Genomic DNA, 21,826 nt, shown 5'->3' on the forward strand with positions numbered 1-21,826 from the left:
CTTGCAGTCCTCGCGGGCATTTCTTTGGGAGGGCTTGGGAAAAAAATAAACAAGCAAAAGAAATCTCATATGTACACTCTGAGAATTTTAGAGATAATTGGCCACGTTCTTCAAGAGAAAGGTACAAAAACAAAGCACTTTTATGTTGTTGTAAATAACAAGTTGGGATAGGGATTGGGAGAAGGACTTTTCATTTCCTTTCTAGAAAGAAACAGCTTTATGATTGCAGTGCCATGGCCTTTCTTGCTGTCCTGAGGGAATAGAAACTTCCTGACTTCTACAATTGGACTATTAGACACTTGTGATTCTCATGGAATTTAAGAATTGGAAATGATTTTAGGACATTTGGTCCAAATTTTACCCTGTGCAAGTTATCTTGTTATCTTGTTATCTCTCTGACCGAAAAGAGAAACACCACCTATTTTCAAACCTTGGTGGGGTCAATAGTACATTCGTGCATCTTTCATCTCATCCTCAGATCCGAAAGGTGAGGTTGTTGTTTTAGTTGTGCTACTGACATCGTTGCCAATAATGTGTATTGGGTACTTTCTTTATTAAATCCATTCATTAAAGGAATATTCATTTAATGATTATTTATCCCAGGCTTCATGTGTCAAACAATGAGTGAAACAGATTACATGCCTTACCTTATTGAATCCTACAACTAGTACCTGAGACATGTACTGTCATTATCTATCTCCCATTTGCAGATGAGGGAGGGTGGTGCTTAGAAAGATCATATCACAAAGGTGAAATATGATGATTACTGCTCAAGGAAACACAGCTCAAAAGCGGTGGTGGTGGTGGCACGGGGCTTGCTTTGAACCATGTTTGTCTGACCCAGAGTTCACACGCAGAGCCACAGTGCTCTTGGATCTCCTGAAACGTGTGTGGATGGCCAGGTAGGGATGCACTTCTCTCACCTGCCACCTGAGCATTTTTATTTAAATGTCGCTAGACACATCTGTTTTCCAGGGCACCAGTTCTTCTGTCTAAGGTCTTCTCCTTCTTCCACATGACATCCCTTCAAACGTTTGAATGCTGTGATCATGATTTGATGTTAACTCCCCCTTTTTTAGGATAAACAGATTCAGCTTTCCAATTGCCCTGCTAAAAGACATGACTTTTTTTTTTTTTTTTTTTTTTGAAGACAAGGTCTTGTTCTGTCACCCAGGCCCCAGTTTAGAGTGCACTGGCACAAACACGGTTTTCTGCAGCCTTGACCTCCTGGGCTCAAGCAATCCTCCCACCTCAGCCTCCCAAGTAGCTGGGACTATACATGCATACCACCATGCTTGGCTAATTTTTGTAATTAGGAAAGACTCCTGGACCCAACTGCCCATGTCTCTGCATATTACCCTATGGTACACATTTGTTATTTCTTTTTCACAATGAGGAAACCAGTGTTTTGGGTAACTTACCAGAGGCTACTAAGTATGGGGTGCGCCATGTTGCCCAGGCTGGTCTTGATTTCCTGGGCTCAAGGGAACCTTCCACTTTGGCCTCCCAAAGTGCTGGGATTATAAGCTTGAGCCATGATGCTTGACCCAAGACATGACTTTTGACCCACATGTAAGCCCTTAACCCCTTTGGGATTCTGTTTTTTAATTTGTAGGCCTTCTTGTCCCAGTTGTGACTTTCTGAGACTTGCAGTGACTCGCTGGACATTTGCCTTCCCATTAGACTCCTGCTCCATGAGGGCAGAGGCCAGACCTTTTCTGTTTGTCACAGACCCCCAGAGCCTTGCTCAGTTCCCAGCACAGTGCAGCTGTTTAACTGATGAAATATTGAATCTACAGAATGGGAATAGTTATACCTTCTCTTCCTCTTTCACAGGATTGTTGTGTGAAACAACACAATGCATGTAAAAGCACTCTGTCATGCTAAAACATCATGCCGCTGTCATTACCAAGAGACTCATTACATATTAAAGTCATATTGTTGATTTGCATGGAATACAAAACTCTCCTGCCATTCATTGATTCATTGGTTCATTATTTATTTAAAAGCTTCTATGTGCTCACATAATATATTTTAGTGTAAAGTCCTTTTTTTTTCTCTAAGTTTTCCTGGTTTTCACCCCTTCCATTGTGTGGTAGATCCAAAGCCACAGACTCACTGCTTCGTGCTTCTAGGTTCAGAGCCCAATTCTACCCATCAGCTGACAGAAAAGGATATTTTCTTCTTCTTAAGCATTCACACATTACCAGACCCTGAGTTTCCCTGCTCCTAAGCCACGGTCAGGGGTGTTATGCCTGTACCCCTGATGGGCTGAATGTAACCTTATAATAAATGCTGCTCTTCACAGAGAGATGTTCACTTGTGTTCTTTAATGCTTAGTACCTCAAAAGTGGGCAGTGTGGTCCAGGAGTCTTTCCTAATCAATGATGATCAGTGATAATCACAATCAGTTATCTGATCATGTTCCTGCCTTAACTTTTACCCTGAAGGACAGAGACATGTAACCGGACCCATTGAATAAGCTCAGGGTCCTATGAGATGGTGAAGCATGGGGGTTTTATACATGGACTCTGGGGTCAGATTGATCTTTGTTCCAGTCCCACCTTCACTGTTCAATACTTAGGAATCTCTAGTAAGTTACCCAAAGCATTGGTTTCTTCATTGTGAATAAGAAATAACAAATGTGTACAATGAGGTAGTATGCAGGATAGGGTAATTGTGAAGATTAAATTAAATACTGCACTGAAATAATTTAGCATAGTGCCTGACACACAATAAGTTCTCAATTATTAGTAATAATAATAAAGCATCAAAGAAGGAGCTTCTGGCTTCTGGTGTCTCAGTGCCTGGGAGCTGTCATGGGTCCCAGGAAACAGGTTTACTGTGAAGAACATCAAACATCCCCCTACCACTAGAGCATGGCTTCTCAAGAGGCACTGTTGCTATTTTGTGTTGGACGGTTCTTTGCTCTGGGTAGCTGTCCCGTTTAGAGTGTTGCTGGCCTTTCTACACTACATGCCAGTAGCACCACCTTCTGCACTGCCCAAGTTGTGACAATCAAAAATATTTCCAGACATCTCCAAATGTTCCCTGGGAAGCAAAATCCCTCTTGGCTGGGAACCTCTCCATTAGACCAGAAACAGATTGCTGAAACACGGCTGGAACATTTGTAACATATCCAGCTGTTCATGTGCTTCTTGATCGATACTACAGTTTTTCATTTATTTTTTTGTTTGTCCTCTCTATTGCCACAATTCTGACAAACACTCCATTACAAATCAACCTAACAACTAAATATGTGCTTAATAATAACAATAAAAGTAAATATTGAATATGAATTATTAAAATATTTTATATGGTAAATTAATCCTGGAACTATAAAATAGATGTAGTTCCTTACAGAATATTATCAATTTTTAAAAACACTTTTATTATTTTGTTTTTTATATTTACATCTTTAATTTATTTTGGTGCAGAGCATGAGGCCTGGATCAACCTTATTTATGTATTTGTATTTAGATGGTTAAACTTAGTCTTAACACTACTTGTTGAGTGATCTGTGTTTTCCTAGCTGACTTGAAATGGCATCGTATCTTGTTTAAAAATTCTCCTGTTTCCCCGGTCCGTTTGTGGGCTTTCTGGTTCATTCTATTGATGTCTACTTATGGATATTCCAGTTGCTGGCTGCTGATTTAGAGATTTATTGAGCACCTACTGTTCTCTGTGTGTGGTTTTATCTTTTTATTTTTTTAGTTAAATTAAGATATAGGTCTGCTAACATAAAATTCACCATTTTAATGTATACAATTCCGTGTTTTTTTAGTATATTAAAAATGCTGTACAACTCTCATTATTCTCTAATTACTGCACCTTTCCATCACCCCAAAGGGTTAGCTGTCACTCTCAACTCTCTCCTCACCCACCAGTGCCCTCACCAGTACCTCGCAACCACTAACCTTACTGCGTCCATAGATTTGCCTATTTTGAACATTTTAGGTAAATGGAATCACACTATACATAGCCTTTGTATTTTGCTTCTTTTATTTAGCATAAGATTTTCACAGTTCATCTACGTTTTAGCATGTATCAGCACTTCATTCCTTTTTATGGTGGAGTAATATTCCATTGAATGATTATGCCACAGTTTATGTACTCATCAATTAGTAGATATTTGTGTTGTTTGCACTGTTTGGTTATTATGAATAATGCTGTTATGAATGTTTACATGCAAATTTTTGTTTGAGCACACATTTTCAATTCTCTTGGTTTTACATCTAGGGGTGGAATTGCTGGACCACATGGTAACTCTTAACATTTTGAGGAGGGATCAGACTGTTTTGCACAGTGCTGAAACAATTTTACATTCTGACTAGAAGGGCACAAAGACTTCAATACATCCACATATTCACCAATACTTGTTATTTTCTGTTTTTGTTTGTTTGTTGTCTTTATTATTGTTGTTTCTAGCCATCCTACTTGGTATGAAGCTGTATCTGATTGTGGTTTTGATTTGCATTTCTCTAATGTCTAATAATATTGAGCATCTTTTTATGTGCTTATTGGACATTTGTATATCTTATTTAAACTAATGCCTATTCAAATCTTTTATGTGTTTTAAAATTGGGCTATTTATCTTCTTATGTCAAGTTTCAAATTTTAAAAAAGATATTCTGGATATTAGACCCTTATATGTTTGATTTACAAATATTTTCTCTTATTCTGTGCATTATTTTTTCACTTCCTTGATCATGTTTATTGACACACAAAAGTTTTTAATTTTGATGAAGTTCAGCTTATCAGTTTTTCCTTGTTTGTGTTTTTGGTATAATATTTAAGAAACCATTGCCTAATCCAAGGTAAGTAATATTTGCACCTATATTCCTTTTTAAGAGCTTTCTACCTTTACCTCTTACATTTAGATTTTGGGTCCATTTTGAGTTAACTTTTGTATATGGTGTGTGATAGGGTTCCAATTTTATTCTTTTGCGTATAGATATCTTAAGCTTCCCTCTCATTCTTGTACTTTTGTGTTGGGAAAAGGTCCATCAAAGTCTTGGCAACTTTCTAAGCAATTTTCAAATTAGGAATCTGATTACTTAAATTCAGTGTTAAACGTGTGTAGCTGGAACCATGATTTGGATGCCAACTGTTATGAAACAGATTCTCATAACAAACTCCAAGGACTCTTAAATCATCTGATGGCTTTTCTGTATAGAATTCTGAGGCTTCAAATGATGCACCAGGGAAGGAGCCATTGGCAAGGAAAGAGGCATCTTTTAGGCAGATGGAGATTTTGGCTGAAATGGCATTTGGATAATGGAATTTGGCTTGCAGGCATCTTGCAACATTGAGTCCTGGGACTGAAGATGAATAATGTGATGACATGGTCAGTTTATGGCCCAATTTCAGAGAGGACAGCAGGCTTTCCTCTGGGGAGTGTCTCTCTTCTTTCCTGCATGCCATAGGCACTTAAAAATATGGGACATACCAGACCCAGAAACATGCTAAAAACTTCACTGTTTCCAGAAAAGGAGATGCGGAGATTAAAGTGAGTGGCATTAAGAGTTTTTATTCTTATTCAGCAACAGGTAAGTGCTCTCTCCACTATTTTTTATTTTTAAATATTATTATTATTATTATTTTTGAGACAGAGTCTCACTCCATCACTCAGGCTGGAGTGCAGTGGTGTGATCTCAGGTCACTGCAACCTCCACCTCCCAGGTTCAAGCAATTCTCATGCCTCAGCCTCCCAAGTAGCTGGGATTACAGGCATGTGCCATCATACCCTGCTAATTTTTTGTACTTTTAGCAGAGACAAGGTTTCACCACGTTGCGCAGGCTAGTCTCAAACTCCTGAGCTCAGGTGATCAGCCCACCTGAGACTCTCTAAGTGCTGGGATTACAGGCATGAGCTCCTGGCCACTGTGTCTTTTTAAAACAGTGAAAAGTCAGGCTTCTGAGAGCTGTGGTGGGGATGCCTCATTTTACAGCCATCTCACCACTCTTAAATGTGATTACTATTACATGTCCAAAATTTAATTAGGATCAATATTTGTGACAAGTCCCCTTCATCTCTACTGACAAAAAATTGCTATTGGAGAGTAGTTAAAATGTGAGGCCTCCTTGACCTCTGGGTTCAGCTCAAAAAGTCCCCCACAGACAGATCCTTTGAATAAGATTAAGGGGTTATTTATTCCTCCAAACTTCTGTTTCATATGAAACAAGTGTGAATTGTCCTGGCCCATGTCCAGGGGTCTGGAATGGGATGTTGTGTCACCCCTCAGGGTGATAGAAGTTAGATTTCTATGAAATGAAGACTGCCTATCTGTGACCAAATGCCAGTCCTAAGGGTGCAACCTTCCTAGAGAAGGGACCACTTGTTCCCTTGGCATGAGTAAAGCCCATGCTATGTTTATGTGGCATTGTGTGCCAGTTTCCGGCAGGGTTGAGGGGACTTCAGCATGCCACGGTAGGACAGGGTCCAAGGCACCAGCTGCCCACTTTCTGTGGCCATTCTGAGAACACTATGGCTTTAAACATTGAAAGGTCACAATGGAATGAGGAGCCAGGGACTCTTTTTTTTCCCTTCCAAATAAACCAAACCCTTTACTCTGAGAACTTGTTGGCTCTGAGACTTTTGTTCCCAGCCTGCTTCTCCCTATCACTTATTTGTTCACTGCAAATAGTTTAAGGACAATAAACATCTGAGTGGAACTTATTCTGATTACTGTTTTAAATTTCTGGTAGAAAACACAGACTTACAGCCTTAGTAAACTCCCGCTGTGAAAGAAGTATTTATTATCTTTACTCAAGGTATCATAAGACACTGTGTCCTGGCATGCAGATATGAATACAGGCTGTCATCCCTGCCGTCTGATGCTTACAGCAACTGGGATGAACAGTTCTGTTCTTCTCCAGCTAAGAACAAGCGTAATAACAGTTTGGGTTAATATATATAGTTTTACCCCCACAAGTGAGGTTACTAAAGAAACTAACATACTCTGAACATGTGGCACATGATTTTAGAAACAGGATTCTCATTTCACCTGAAACACAGACCAGTACTGCAGTTGAGATAGAGGGAGTCACATTTAGCTACCAGCATTTCTTTCCCTTGGAAATACTTGCAGTACCAAAATCTCATTGCCAGCCTTTTTGAAAAACAAAGTCCAAGGTCTGTTATTTGTTGATCACATTTTAAATCTTGACTACCACCAACTTCTGTTACATGAAACGGAGGTAGTCAGATATCTTTGCTTAAATTTCTTTATGCTTTAAAATTTTATATTTTGTGCTAGAATTCACTGCTTTTAAATCACATGGGCTAGGTTTAATGTTCATAATTTGTCTACCTTATTACATACAGCTTGAGATGCTTTTCTACCTTTTTACATACAGCTTGAGATACTTTTCTACCTTTTGTTCTATTTTTCTCCACTGAATTCAAAAACATTTACTAAATTAAATTAAAGCAAGTTAATAGCACTTGAAAATGAAAAAACATTGAAATAATTAGCAAACAGTAACATCTATGACTGTGTCAGTAATAATGAAGTTTCCACAGTAGAAGCTATAAGTATCCATGAATTGTCATAAATTGTTTTTCTGGGTTCAGGCAATTCTCCTGCCTCAGCCTCCTGAGTAGCTGGGATTATAGGCACGCGCCACCATGCCCAGCTAATCTTTTGTATTTTTAGTAGAGACGGGGTTTCACCATGTTAACCAGGTTGGTCTCGATCTCTCGACCTTGTGATCCACCCGCCTCGGCCTCCCAAAATGCTGGGATTACAGGCTTGAGCCACCGCGCCCGGCCATAAATTGTTTTTCAATTATAGGAAGGTGATGATGATAGTGATACTTTGGCTAACATTCATTGAGTGCTGACCAGGAGCCAAATACATACATACTACTAGGCTTTCCAGTTCTTGTCTTATTTAATCATTGTGATTGAATGACAAGGTCTGGAACTCTTATCAGCTGTATATTACAGATGAGGAAATGGAGGCTGGAGAGCCTTGGGAGCCTGTCCCAAATTGCCTAAGGAGTAAATGACTGGACCAAGTGGTCTGACATCAAGACCTGTCCACATTAATTCCTTATGTGTTTACCAGATTCTATAGTTTATAAAATGCTTTGAGGTCTTTTATTTTATTGTGTACTTTGCAAAGGATGATGTTTAGCATTTTGTAAGCAGATACTGGTGATCAGAAACCACACTGGTATTTACCATCTGAACAATTGCACAGTAAGAATCATTTTAAGAAGCCATCAACTATTCTCCTCTAGATGAGATTTGTCTGTGAGTGACTGTGGATAGTAATAGAATCATGTACCAGTTCCTGAAACACACTGATAAAGTGTGTGGATCCATCTGACAGTCAGTAGCTGTCTTTGCAGAGATGGCAGAAATTAAAACTGGACTGAAGCTGGAGAATGTGAAAGCAACATTGGCTGGTTAACCATATTCTGGGGGAACCTAATGTAATTCAATGGCAGTTGCATACAAGGGAGTGAATGGTGAGAATGGGCTCAGTTACGTGTTGGCTCCACATTCAGAAGTGTGTCCAGGTGTCTAAAGAAGTCACTGGTACCAGTCTCATGTGGCTAGGAATGTGAGCAAGTGGGGAAGATGTCTCCACAACCCTGAAGGTGATTTAACCAGCATTTCCTCCAGAGCTCCAATGAAACCATCAGGTGTCTGTATTTTCCAATCCACATTCTATTTGATATTAACATAACCAAACCAGGGCAAAGCAGCTTTAATATACAAGCATGGCTTTGCTGTTGCCCCTCCCTCCTTCCCTTCCTTTGTTCCTTTCTTCCTTTTTTCCCCCTTTATTATTATTTTTTTAAAGGCATAGTGTAAAGATCCAAGACTTTGGAACCCTATAGCCTACTTTGCACATCAGGCTCAGACACTTATGAAGTATCTACCTTGCTTTTTAAAGTCCCAGTTTCTTTATTTAAAAATTGTGGAATTACTTAACTATTTCACTAAGGCATCGAAGAATAGAAGAGGACAATTTCTGGTATATAAGCAGTGGCTAAATTAATGATGTTTGTTTTTTATTTCTGCTTTTCCTAAAAAAAGACTTTATTGGTGAGAAATATACAGTAAATAGCCCCATTTTGTGAAAAATGAGGACCATTTTGTTAAACATTTAAGGAATGTCCATTGAGCTTCAGATGCTGGAGTTACAGAGAACCTGACGGTTAACTGAGAGGGACACCAAGTCAGAGTAGCTCAGATCATCTTCCCAGTGTGTGAAGCCCAGTGAGAGCCCAGAGAATGAGGCTCACTCCTGCCAGAGAGATCACAGATTCCTTCCTCAGCGTGAACTGTGGAGAACAACCTGGCGTTGGCAGAAGAATGGGAAGTGGATGAAGATACATGAGAAGAGCCAGCTAGGTGCATGTTGTGTGCAGGGAACTGTGGTGGCTGGAGATGAACATCATTGTCATGAACAGGTTAAGAGGGCAAGCTGGAAATAAGAGAGACAAGAGATGTTACAACATCTCCTTCACAGCTCTGTGCTCCTCTATGCTAATGTGGGCATCACGTTATTAACATGAACAGAGCATAGGAGAACTTCATCACGCTTTGAGGACCCTTGGTGAGGCTGCTTCATTTGGCTAGAACTGGTGTGTGTGTGTTGGGGGAAAAGTTGTGACTGAAGCTCCATCCAGCAGTCATATTCCTACATCACCACGAAAATGGCACACTAAGCAAAACAATGACAAAAGATTATTACACAGTGCAGATATATAGAGAGACAGTGGCCAAAGAAGGGTCTTCAAAGCCAAAGCAGGGTATATGAAAAATAAAGTTGGGCTTCATCAGAGACAAATAAGCAGAATGCATGTGAAATCAGATACTGGGTTTGGACATGCAGGTTTGTAGGTAAGGGAGCTGGCACCAAGGTCAAGGAACATCTGATTATGATGGTCACAATGGTGCTGAGTAAATAAAACGTCATGATCTTCAGTTGCATGTCCAGTCTATAATGTAATGTTTCAACGTGGAGATTAGCATTTTTTTTGGGTGCTAATATGTCGGCTATGACTGGCTGTTCCCATATATTGTCATCCACTTCCCATTCTGCTGCCATATCAGGTTGTTCTCTGTGGTTCACGCTGAGGGAGGAATCTGTGATCTCTCCAGCGGGAGTCAGCCACATTCCCCAGGCTCAGTGCATCTCACACACTGGCGGGATGATCTGCACTACTGTGTAACTCAGTGTCTCTCTCAGTTAACTGTCAGGTTCTCTGTAACTCCAGCATCAGATGTTCAGTGGGTATTTAGCAAATGTTTAACAAAATGGTCCTTGCTTGGAAGAGTTTGCTATTTACTTTAGGTTTCTCACCAACAGTCTTTTTTTTTTTTTTTTTTTTTTTAAAGAAGAACTTGGCACACATACACAAAAAACAAAACAGGTTAGAAAAAGACTCATAAAGATCCTACACCACTGCCCCAGAGAGTCCAAAGATATAGGAGAGCCAGACCCACCCATAAGTGCCCCATTCTTTTAAACAATTTTTAAATTTTTAATTTTTGTGGTTACATAGTAGATATATATATTTATAGGGTACATGAGGTGTTTTGATATAGGCATGCAATACTAAATAAGCACATAATGAAGAATGAGGTATCCACCCCCTCAAGATTTATCCTTCATGTTACAAACAATCCAATTATACTCTTTAAGCTATTTTAACATGTACACTGTAGTCAACCCGTTGTGCTATCAAATAATAGGTCTTATGATCTTATTCTCTGTATTTTTTTGTACCCATTCACCATTCCCACCACCCCTGCAAGTCCCCAATACCCTTCTTAGCCTCCAGCAACCAACCATCCTTCTACTCTCTATGCCCATGATTTCAAATTGTTTTGATTTTTAGATCCCACAAATAGATGAGAACATGTGATGTTTGTCTTTCTGTGCCTGGTTTATTTCACTTGACATAATCATCTCCAGTTCCATCCATAGCATTGCAAATGACTGGATCTCATTCTTTTTCTATGACTGAATAGCACTCCACTGTGTGTATGTACCACATTTTCTTTATCCATTTCTCTTACTCCACTGTGCATATGTACCACATTTTCTTTATCCGTTTCTCTTACTCCATGGTGTATATGTACCACATTTTCTTTATGCATTCTTCTGTTGATAGACACGTAGGTTGCTTCCAAATCTTAGCTATTGTAAACAGTGCTGCAACAAATATAGGATTGTGTCTTTGATACAATGATTTCCTTTCTTTTAGGTATATACCCAGCAATAAGATTGCTGGATCATATGACAGCTCAAGTTTTAGGTTTTGGAGGAAGATTCAAACTGTTCCCCTTAGTGGTTGTACTAATTTACATTCCTACCAATAGTGTATGGGGGTTTTCCTTTCTCTGCATTCTTTCTAGCATTTGTTATTGTTGTCTTTTGGAGTTAAGCCATTTTAACTGCGGTGAGATGATATCTCATTGTAGTTTTAATTAGCATTTCTCTGATGATCAGTGATGTTGAGCTCTTTTTCAAATGTCTATTTGCTACTTGCACATCTTCTTTTTAGAAATGTATTTCCAAGTCTTTTGCCCAGTTTTTGATAGGATCGTTAGATTATTTTTCTACATTGTTGTATGAGCACCTTATGTATTCTGGTTATTCATCTCTTGTCAGAGGGGTAGTTCACAAATATTTTCTCCCATTCTGTGAGTTGTCTCTTCACTTTTGTTGACTGTTTGCTTTCCTGCACAGAAGTTTTTAACTTGATGTGATCCCATGTGTCCATGTTTGCCTTGGCTGCCTGTGCTTGTGGGGCATTGCTCAAGAAATCTTTGCCCAGAGCAATGTCCTAGAGATTTTCCCCAATGCTTTCTTATCATAGTATCATAGTTTCATAGTTTGAGGTTTTAGATTTAAATCTTTAAACTATTTTCATTTGATTTTTGTATATGGTGAGACATGGGGGTCTAGTTTCATTCCTCTGCATATGAATATCCAGTTTTCCCAGCAACATTCGCTTAAGAGACTGTCATTTCTTCCGTGTATGTTCTTGGCACCTTTGTCAGAAATGAGTTCGCTATATGTGTGTAGATTTGTTTCTGGGTTCTCTATTCCGTTCCATTGGTCTATGAGTCTGTTTTTATGCCAGTACCATGCCATTCGGGTTACTATAGCTCTGTAGTATAATTTGAAGTCAGGTAATGTGATTCTTCCAGTTTTTTTTCTGTTTGCTTAGAAGAGCTTTCATTATTCTGGGACACTTTTGGCTCCACATAAATTTTAGGATTTTTTAATAAATTTCTGTGAATAATGTTATTGGTATTTTGATAGGGATTACATTGAATTTACAGATTTCTTTGAGAAGTATGGACATTTTAACAACACTGATTCTTAAAATCCATGAAAATGGAATACTTTTCCATTTTTTTTGTTTCCTCTTCTGTTTCTTTCAACAGTGTTTTATAGTTTTCATTATAGAGATCCTTCACTTATTTGGTAATTCCTAGGTATTTAATTTCATATGAATCTCCCACTTTTGAGGAGATGGGGAAGGATCCTGTCACTGGCCACATGGGGAAGGCAGGGCTTGTAGTGAGAGTGTCCCCTTTTCTTCCCCTCACTACATTCAAGAATGGGAGAGGCCGAGGTCACACCACTGCACTCCAGCCTGGCGCCTGGTGACAGAGTGAGACTCTGTCTCAAAAAAAAAAAAAAAAAAAAAAAAAGGAATGGGAGAGGGAGAAAGTTTCCAAGAGAATCTGTAGTGCAGATGGCAGGGAGGGTGATGCCCAGACAGAAGCACTTGCCTTCCGTTCCTTAACTGGATTTCTGCTTAGCCATTACATTTGCTGATCTGTTACTAAAAAAAAAAAAAGAGAGAATTAGAACAAACTGGCAGGGTGGAGAGAGGCGTGGGGGAACACCAGCTGCACTCCCATTCATTTTGTGCCAAGGGTCTGCAGCGCTTCCACGGGTCATGTGGTGGGCCACAAAGGAAGTCAACTGGGCTTGCACCATCTTGACTCCCACAAGAGCCATCCTCAGGATGAGGGATTGCCAATAGGAAGAGGCCATGGGATGGATGAATTGCTAATGGAAGAAACTGGGCTGGGAGTTATGTCTCTTATGTTAGGAAACTGGGCAGTGGGGAGGACCCTATAGGAAACACACATAGGTTTCAAAAGTGAGTCAGCTTTCGGAAACCTGCCTCTCAGACAGCAACAAGGCCCAGTCAATGCTGAAAAGAGATGCATTCCCAGTCAACCCAGTGAGGTCTGCAGCAGCTGGTGGTTAAGTTGAGACATTCCCATCCATCTCAGACCTTCACCTTGAGCAGCCAACATCCTGGTTTAGCCCTGTGTTTGGGGTTGATGATTTGAAAGTTTGCGAAAGGAAAGGATAAATGACCAAAGGAGCTCATATTAAAAGGTGGAATAAGGATGACAAGGGATGAGAAACTGGAGAAGGGAAGGCTGTGTCCGACCCAGGGCACCATCACATGGTGCAGACTGCGACATCCACTGTGGGTTGAGTCAGAACAGACTCATCTGGCTTGCTTAGACCTTTTCAGTTTTAAAAGTTAAAGTACTATGTCCTGGGAACCTCTTCAGTCTTGGACCACCCTGAACAGTTGATCACTCAATCTTCCAGGAATCCTAGAGTGACCTCTGGCAGAGATAGTTTTATTGCTCCTATCTGACATCTCAACAGCTCAAAATGGGCCAGAGACGTCAGCTTATGTAACATTAACATGTGAACCACTGCACTCTAAGCTGCAATGTGGAGCATTAAGAGATAAGAGGAAGTACTTTTTGGCTATTGCTTTCAAAAGTCTAAAAATATACCAACGGCTGCAAGAAATCAGCATTGAAAGAACTTAAAAACAGAAGTATTTACATCATTCGACCCAGTGATACCATTACTGGGTACATACCTAAAGGAAAACAAATACTTCTGCACTTGTATGTTCATCACAGCAGTATTCACAACTGCAAAGACATGGAATCAACCTAGGTGCCCATCCACAGTGGACTGGATAAAGAAAATGTGGCACATGTGCACCATGGAATACTATGCAGCCATAAAAAGAATAAAATCCTGTCCTTTGCAGCACCATGGATAGTGGCCATGGATGCATCCAGAGGTCACTATCCTAAGCAAACTAATGCAGGAACAGAAAACAAAATGTCTCATGTTCTCACTTATAAGTGGGAGCTAAACATTGGGTACTCCAGAATCATGCAATATACCAATTTAAGAAAACTGCACATGTCCTCCTTAAATCTAAACTAAAAGACACATCCACATAAAATGTCCAGGTTAGAAGAAGTGTGCAAAATGCTGAATTCCAAGCTCAGCAGAACGAACCTGGTAACCAGGTGCATAGCCAATGCACTCACTTCAGTTGCTGAGCAGTTTCTTGAGCTAGTCCTCACATTATGAGTAAGGCATCTCATTTGTTATTCTTGATTAATATTTTTGAGACTCAAATGAGACATTGAATAACACTAACTGCTCTATAAAGCATTAAGAAAGCCAAAAGCTTTCTGTTTTTTCTCCCTCATTTCAAAACAAGATGTTAATATCACTCCAAGTTTATTTAGTAACATGAGGGAGTGGTGGAAAACATAGTGATTTCAGGATAAAAAAGGGATTTGCAATTGTTATACAATGAGGGACAAAGGAGGCAAGAGAGCAAATAATGAAATCTATGCATAATTTTCAAAAATTGTTTTATATTTCACATAGAATCACAAGGAGAAAAGGTTAAAAAAAATACTGGATAAGGAAAAGGTAAAAGAGAGAAAGAGACCCCATAAAACCTCTAGTGCCTCATGTATCTGGAATTTGAATATATGGCAGTTGGGATTATCACTATAAACAAGAATAAGAATCAAGCAAAAATTACTTTTTATAACAACCATATTCCATGTTGTTATAAATAACAGTAAGTGGCTAATTTTGCATTGTTATTTCTGTAAGCCCTATAAAGAGAAGGCTTTCATTTGTAAATGGAAGGTTTCGAGGATTGAGTTTCCCTTTTGTTTTGTGGTTTACAGACTACTAGACACATTTAGCTACATGACAAATCTTGAAAGAAGACCAAGATTTTAGCCATACTCTTTGCCACTATTTTTCTTCTTGTAAACTGGAGTTGACAAAAAGAAATTGACACTATCCATGTTGCTATTTTTTCTGCATACTGATTCTCAGGCTTGGAGTTCATTTTTCCACTGTAACCTTGGACTGTTTGTTCTGTTTCATCTCTCTGCTTCTCTCAGATTCTACTAACTCCAGTTACACCAAGACAACAGCAACAACAACAGCAAAAACCACCAAAACAATAACAAAACTATTGCATCAGATTAAAGTTACAAAGTTACCATAGGTCTAATCCTATTGCTAGCTAGTCAGGCATGCTTGTAAAACTGTTTCTGGCATCTTTACAATCATTCACCAAAGCCATGCTCATAAGGTGGCATCTCCAGGTCCCCCTGGTGGGACTTTGTTGTGGGGTCTGCTGCAGGTCATCTCAGACACACTGTGGTTTACTATTTCATCTGAGCATTCCTTTGTTCTTTGCTACAGTAACTGGCTATTGCTAGATTCCAAGGTGGCATTGAAGTTGGTCTTCAAGTTCCATGCCAAATAGAGAAACATTTAATTCTGGGGTTGTTTCTAGAAGTAAAGCTTCATTTTAGTTAATGTTGGCTTCTCTCAGGGTTTCTGACCTATGACAATTGGAGTGATAAGGACAATAAAATAATATTACATTTAAGAAAAAATAATGGGGTTAAAAGTTATTTTTCGTCTAAAATTTTAAAAAAGGAAGCCCACGAGCAATTCCATACCGACTTTTTACAATGTCATGCAAAATATTGAGTGCTTTTTAAAATATAATATTTTTCCCATTGAGTATAAAATGTACACATATGAATTACTGCTTAATTTTTTTACAAGACAGTGTATATTCATGACCCAGAGCTTCTTTTTCCCTTAAGATAGAAATCCCTTCTGAGTGATTCTTGAGTACAATGTAGATCATTATGGAATTTGGCTGCAAAAGAGAACAGAGCATCTCTTTCATAAAAAAAAGTATCAACCAATGTTAACAGTTTTTGTTTTTTTGCTTCCAAGTTGCTAAGATTGAGCAGAAAGTTGGAGCCTAGGCCACTACCGATAGGTTATCTGTTTTATAGATGATACCCTAATGTTGGAAATTTGCATTGCCTTGCCCAAAATGAAGACCCCCTCACCCAGTGATGTGTTTGAAAAAGTCTTGGAAGCAATTGCTCCTTGATCTTTTTTTTTTTTTTTTAATTTCAAGTGAATAAAGCAGAAATGTGAATAATCCCATTGTAAGTTACTTGCCTTCTGGTAGATTTCGGTCAGGGTCAAGGAGCAAACGGGCAGAAACTGGGCTGTTTGAATGAGAAGCTTCAGAGCTTTGTAAACAAGGTCATCGTCAAGCCATGACTTGATGCACAGTAAATTATTTGAAGCCTTTTAGAATTAGCAACTAACCACCAGGAAACTGGTGCATGTTGCAGTGAAGTGGCTGACCATCCGAACAGCACAGACCACAGCACCACGGGACATTGCATTTATTTATTTATTTATTTAATTTTGAGACAGAGTCTTGCTCTGTCACCCAGGCTGGAGTGCAATGACATGATCTTGGCTCACTGCAACCTCCGCCTCCTGGGTTCAAGTGATTCTCCTGCTCTGCCTCTTGAGCAGCTGGGATTACAGGTGCACACCACCACACTGGGCTAATTTTTGTATGTTTAGTAGAGAGAGGGTTTCGCCATGTTGGCCAGGCTGGTCTCGAACTCCTGACCTCAGGTGATCCACCCACCTTGGCCTCCCAAAATGCTGGGATTACAGGCGTGGGCCACTGAGCCTGTACTGAGCCTGGTGGAGAAATTATATGTAATACAGAGGGATCACTCCTCTTGTAGTGTCAATGAATTCTTCCATTGCTTGCAACATTCAAATTTCCATGAGCGAAGAACTTTTTTCTACTTCATTGTTTTTATTTGTCCACTTTTTCTTGGATATGCAGAGTGACCCAAGAGAGCACACATTCTAAAGGTTGACGGAAGAGGGAGCAATTGTAACTTTGAAATAACAACAAAAAATATGGTTTTCCCTTTATATAATAGGGCTTTGTCTGTTTTTAAAAACTAGATCTTTTCCCAGCTGCACATCACACCAGATGTTCTCTTTGTGAGGCTTGGGCATAGAAAGTCCTCCAGGGCCCCAAGCTGTCATTGCTTCCAGAACACAGCCCTACTCTGAATTTTTTAACATAGAACAAGAACAATCCCTTATTCTTAACCACCACACCACGAGGTCTGAAACTCTGTATAATCCCCTAAGGGTAGGAAAAAACAAACACAAACAAGCTAGAAAGAAGATGATTGAAATAAGGTAAAGAGTTGGTAAATCCAAAGACGGGAACAGGTAACCAGGGAAGAAGCAAGAGAACAAGGAAGAGGAAGTGAAGATAATTGGCTGAAAAGTCACAAAACAAAACAGCAAAACAATCCTTCCCCTCCCCTAAACTCTTTTCATATATTTGATTTTCCGGTATGGAAGGCATTAGGTTGGAGGGGCTTTATTTTCCCATCAAAACAACTTACAGATGCAAACAGAAAGGGAAAGTAAGACAAGGAGTGATCCAGGTCTCTGCTCATGTGCCTTTACTATCAGGTTGAGCCACAGAAAATTTCCAAAAATTAACCCTTGACCTACAGAAATAGCAATTTTATATGGTTTGATGCAATATAATTGCCAGCGAGATGACAAGTTGGGTACTGAGTATGTCGAAAGATGGTATGTGTTACAAACTGGTCTTAACCAGCTTGGTGATTACAATGACTAGCTTCTTTCTGGTAAATATCATAATAAAGGCGATGTCTCAGCCTGTGGCTTGCTTGCGTATGGCCCATTAGCTAGGAGTGGTTTTTATATTTTTATAGGGTTGTAAAAAAAAAAAAAGGTGAAAGAATATGCAACGTTAGACCATGTGTAGCCCACAAAGCTTAAATATTTACTATCTGACTGTTTACAAAGTTTGAAACTAATGGAAACCCCAAGATCACCCAGATGGTTTCATTTTATTTTTTGCTCTTAGTATGATAATCACAACCTATTAAGAACTAACTATGTGTCAGGCATGGCTCTAAGAATGTATATATTAGTCAATTCAATCCTAACAAAATGCTGTATGCAGGTTCTATTATTCATGTTTTACATACCTAGAAAGAGCTGGAGTGGAGATGTGAACCCAGGGTTCCTGCATGCTCTTAAACACTCTGTAAAATTGTCTTTAAGAAGTTGTTGAAGCTTACGCCTGCAATCCCAGTGCTTTTGGAGGCTACAGTGGGAGGATTGGGAAGGATTGCTTGAGCCTAGGAGTTCCAGAGCAGGCTGGGCAAGATAAGACCTTGTCCCTAAAAAAAAAAAAAAAAAAAAGACACAAGGGAGCTGTGAGATTTGTTGCTAGGGGAAGCTAGATTGATTTCTAACCTGATTTCTCATCTCAGCTCTTGGCACTCACCTGTTGAGAATTGTTGGCAAGTTATTAATGCTCCCCACTTTAATGTCCTTATCTGTGAAATAAAAGTGCTTACCTCATTGGATTTTAGTGATTTCTGAATGAGATATCTTTGTACATACTTAGCACTTCATAATAAGCATTCAGTAACTACTAACATAACCATACTATTAAAAGACCACTGCACTCTGGCCTCAGTGACAGAGTGAGACCCTATCTATAAGAAAAATCAAAATCAAAATAATTTTAAAAATGTAAAAAGGGAGGACAGTTAATCTAGAGGCAGTCTGAGCCTGTGCTTTGGCAGCAATAGAAATTATTTCTGAGACAGGCTCTGCCACTTCCCAGCTGGGTGATACTGAATGCAATGGTGTATTGATAGTGCTTGTTTTCTGATGCTTTGACATCTGGAACTTTGCTGACCTTGTAAGGACTGCCCCTCCTGGGGTAAGCCAGTTCCTAGATATAGCAAACAACTTATCAGCTGGCATAGCTTTCAAAAACAAACCAATCAATTTAGACCTACACCCAGCCACCTCTTTTACGGAGCTCCACTCCAGGTCACCGTCCACCTGCCCTAGTCACCCCAGAACCAAGTGCCAGACCACTAGAGACAACGATCATGCCCCAGAGATGGCTAAAATGATTCAAACTGGCTGACTCGAAGCCTGCTGTTTCCTGTTTCTTCCCACAGAGACCACAATAAAAAGACTCTTGCCACAGTTTTCCCCGCCTCTCCTGGTGTCTGACACGGGTTGCTCTCCATATGGCCTCCGCATGGCACAGTCTCTTGGAATCTGAGAGTATTAAAAACTATCCTATCTTGTTTCCTGATCTGTTGAGCTCATCATACCTAACTAATAATAAAACTTGTATTTTAAAGCAAATGGGTTGAATTGTGGTTCCCTCAAACATGTGTTCAAGGGCTTACCCCTGGTACCTGAGAATGTGGCCTTATTTGAAAACAGAGTCTTTGCAGATGTAATGAAATTAAGATGCAGTTATATTGGATTGCTGTGGACACTAAATCCAATGACTTCTGTTTTGACCAAAGGAGGAGGGGATGCAGGCACTCACAGAAGGAATAAGGCCACGTGAAGACGGAGCGTGAGATTGGGATGATGGAGCCACAAGCCGAAGAATGTCAAGTCTTGCTGGGAACCCCCAGCAGCTGGAAGGAGCAAGAAGGATTTTTCCTGAGAGCCTTCAAAGGGAGCACAGCTCTGCTGATGCCTTGATTTCAGACGTCTATCCTCCAGAAAATACAGCCAACCAGTCTGTGATAATTTGTTATGTCAGTCCCGAGAAACTCAGCAATTGGGTAAGTTATTTCATCACTTTGTAAAAAGGAGCATGATTAAATGCTTCTGTTGGAAAGATTGCTGTGAGAGTTATGTGAGATGAGGCCTGTGAAGAACATAAGAACATAGCCTTTAAACATTAAATAACCATCAGTCAGTTTTTTCTTACCATCTTATTGTAAGAAATAACACATCATTTTCCTTCTTAGGTTGACTGGGCACAGAACAAAGGGATTTTAATAAGGGATTGGGAGAACACACACACACACACACACATACACACACACACACACACAGATACAATAATAGCTAATGATTATTAGAGGCATTTTATTTAATTTTATTTATTTATTTATTTGTTTATTTTTTGAGATGGAGTCTCACTCTGTCACCCAGCCTGGAATGAAATGGTGCAATCTAGGCTCACTGCAACCTCCACCTCCCAGGTTCAAGTGATTCTCCTGCCTCAGCTTCTCAAGTATCTGGGACCATGGGCACAAGCCGCCACACCCAGCTAATTTTCTGTGTGTTTTTAGTAGAGATGGGATTTCACCATGTTGGCTAGGCTGGTCTTGAACTCCTGAGCTTAAGCGATCTGCCCACCTTTGCCTCCCAAGATGCTGGGATTACAGGCATGAACCACTGTGCCTGACCACTTGTTGGAGGCTTCTGATGAGTCAGTTCTGTGCTAAGCAATTTATGCTTGCCAAACTATTTTATCATCATTAATAACCATATAAAGAAAAAACCCTCTTTTGAGGTTTAGAGAGGTTAAGTGGAGCCTGGAATCAAATCCAAGCACTTTTCTTGAAGAGCCCTGGTCATTAAGTGCTGCGCTATAAAACAGAGGTTGAATGCTGCCATCTAATTTCTGGGCAGCCAGGGAATATAATGAAATCACTGAGCTCTTAGGGTTAGTACTGAGATGCTGGAAATGCCAAAATATGGATCATATCAGTTGGAAATAAACGCTTGTTGCTCAGTGCTGAAAAGAAGAACCAGTGCCCAGACAGAGAACTTTTCTCAGCAAAGCGATTTTACTTTCTGCAGAAATAGTGCTTCTCAGAAGTCTGATTGCCATAAGAGCACATCAAACAAAGAAAAGCGGAACTTTTTATAACTGACACATTGGATCCTTACTACTGTGTCTTATCTCCATTGGCTGAAGCTGGACCACACAGTCTAGACTGATCCTGATTGGCTAAAATCTTAAAACTTTCCTAAACAGGTAATATGTGATGGAGAACAAAGGAAGGGGATTATTTATGGGAATCTAGGAGAGTAATAACATTTTCAAATAAGGAAGAGGTGTAGGTTGTAAGCCAGGAAATGCCTGAGCAATTTCGGACATATCTGAGCAGGCTATAGGCCAGGACAAGCAACTTAGTTAAAGTACAAGGACATGGAATGTACTTATTCCCTTAGTATATTTAACAGCTACACAGGGCTTAATGAAGAGTTATTAGTAAAAAGCAAGGAAGCTTGAAGGAAGTTAGTTTTTAAAAATAAACTTATTTCTAGCACTTATTATTTATTCTTTAACAAAAAGGACAACTTTGAAGAGAAACTTTTTACTTTTCACTTATCTGTGAAGAGAAAATGAAGGCACTCTAGAAATGATCTTTGACGTGTAAAATATACTCAGCTGGAGAAAGCCACATGAACTGCTTTGTAAGGTGGTTGTAAGAGCTTGGTTACGCATTTTGATCACTTGATATATTTGGTTAGGAAGAGGAAATACAGTCAGGCATAAATTTCTTCCCGGAAAAATCATCAGAAATCACTACAAAGTTGACTTTTTCTATGAGATCTGTTGCTCTGTCTTGTAAGGAATCTTTTTACACATAGTAAAGAATTTAAAATGGGGTTGGAAATTAGTTCATCAACGATCCTTATTAGAATGTCTCTCTCCATTGTAATTTCAACTCAAGAGTTAAATTGAGTGTATCTATGTGCAAAGGTCTTTAAAGGGAACATCAGACTGACACCAAAATTCT

General features: G+C 39.5%; 1 long non-coding RNA gene across 2 annotated transcripts in view; it reads left to right on the forward strand.

Annotated features, from left to right (window-relative positions):
• The first annotated feature begins 5,453 nt into the window (after window positions 1-5,453).
• LOC141581890 (uncharacterized) overlaps window positions 5,454-21,826 on the forward strand; it is a 31,003-nt gene continuing 14,630 nt past the window's right edge. Inside the window, exons 1-3 of one of the 2 annotated variants that reach the window (XR_012514695.1) lie at window positions 5,454-5,549; window positions 19,583-19,849; window positions 20,880-21,057. This is a non-coding gene — a long non-coding RNA (uncharacterized LOC141581890). The remainder of the gene's footprint in view (window positions 5,550-19,582; window positions 19,850-20,879; window positions 21,058-21,826) is intronic. The other variant, XR_012514696.1, reaches the window with a different exon arrangement.

The sequence above is a fragment of the Saimiri boliviensis genome, chromosome 17 (genome assembly GCF_048565385.1).
Source record: "Saimiri boliviensis isolate mSaiBol1 chromosome 17, mSaiBol1.pri, whole genome shotgun sequence".
In the NCBI taxonomy this organism is placed as follows: domain Eukaryota; kingdom Metazoa; phylum Chordata; class Mammalia; order Primates; family Cebidae; genus Saimiri; species Saimiri boliviensis.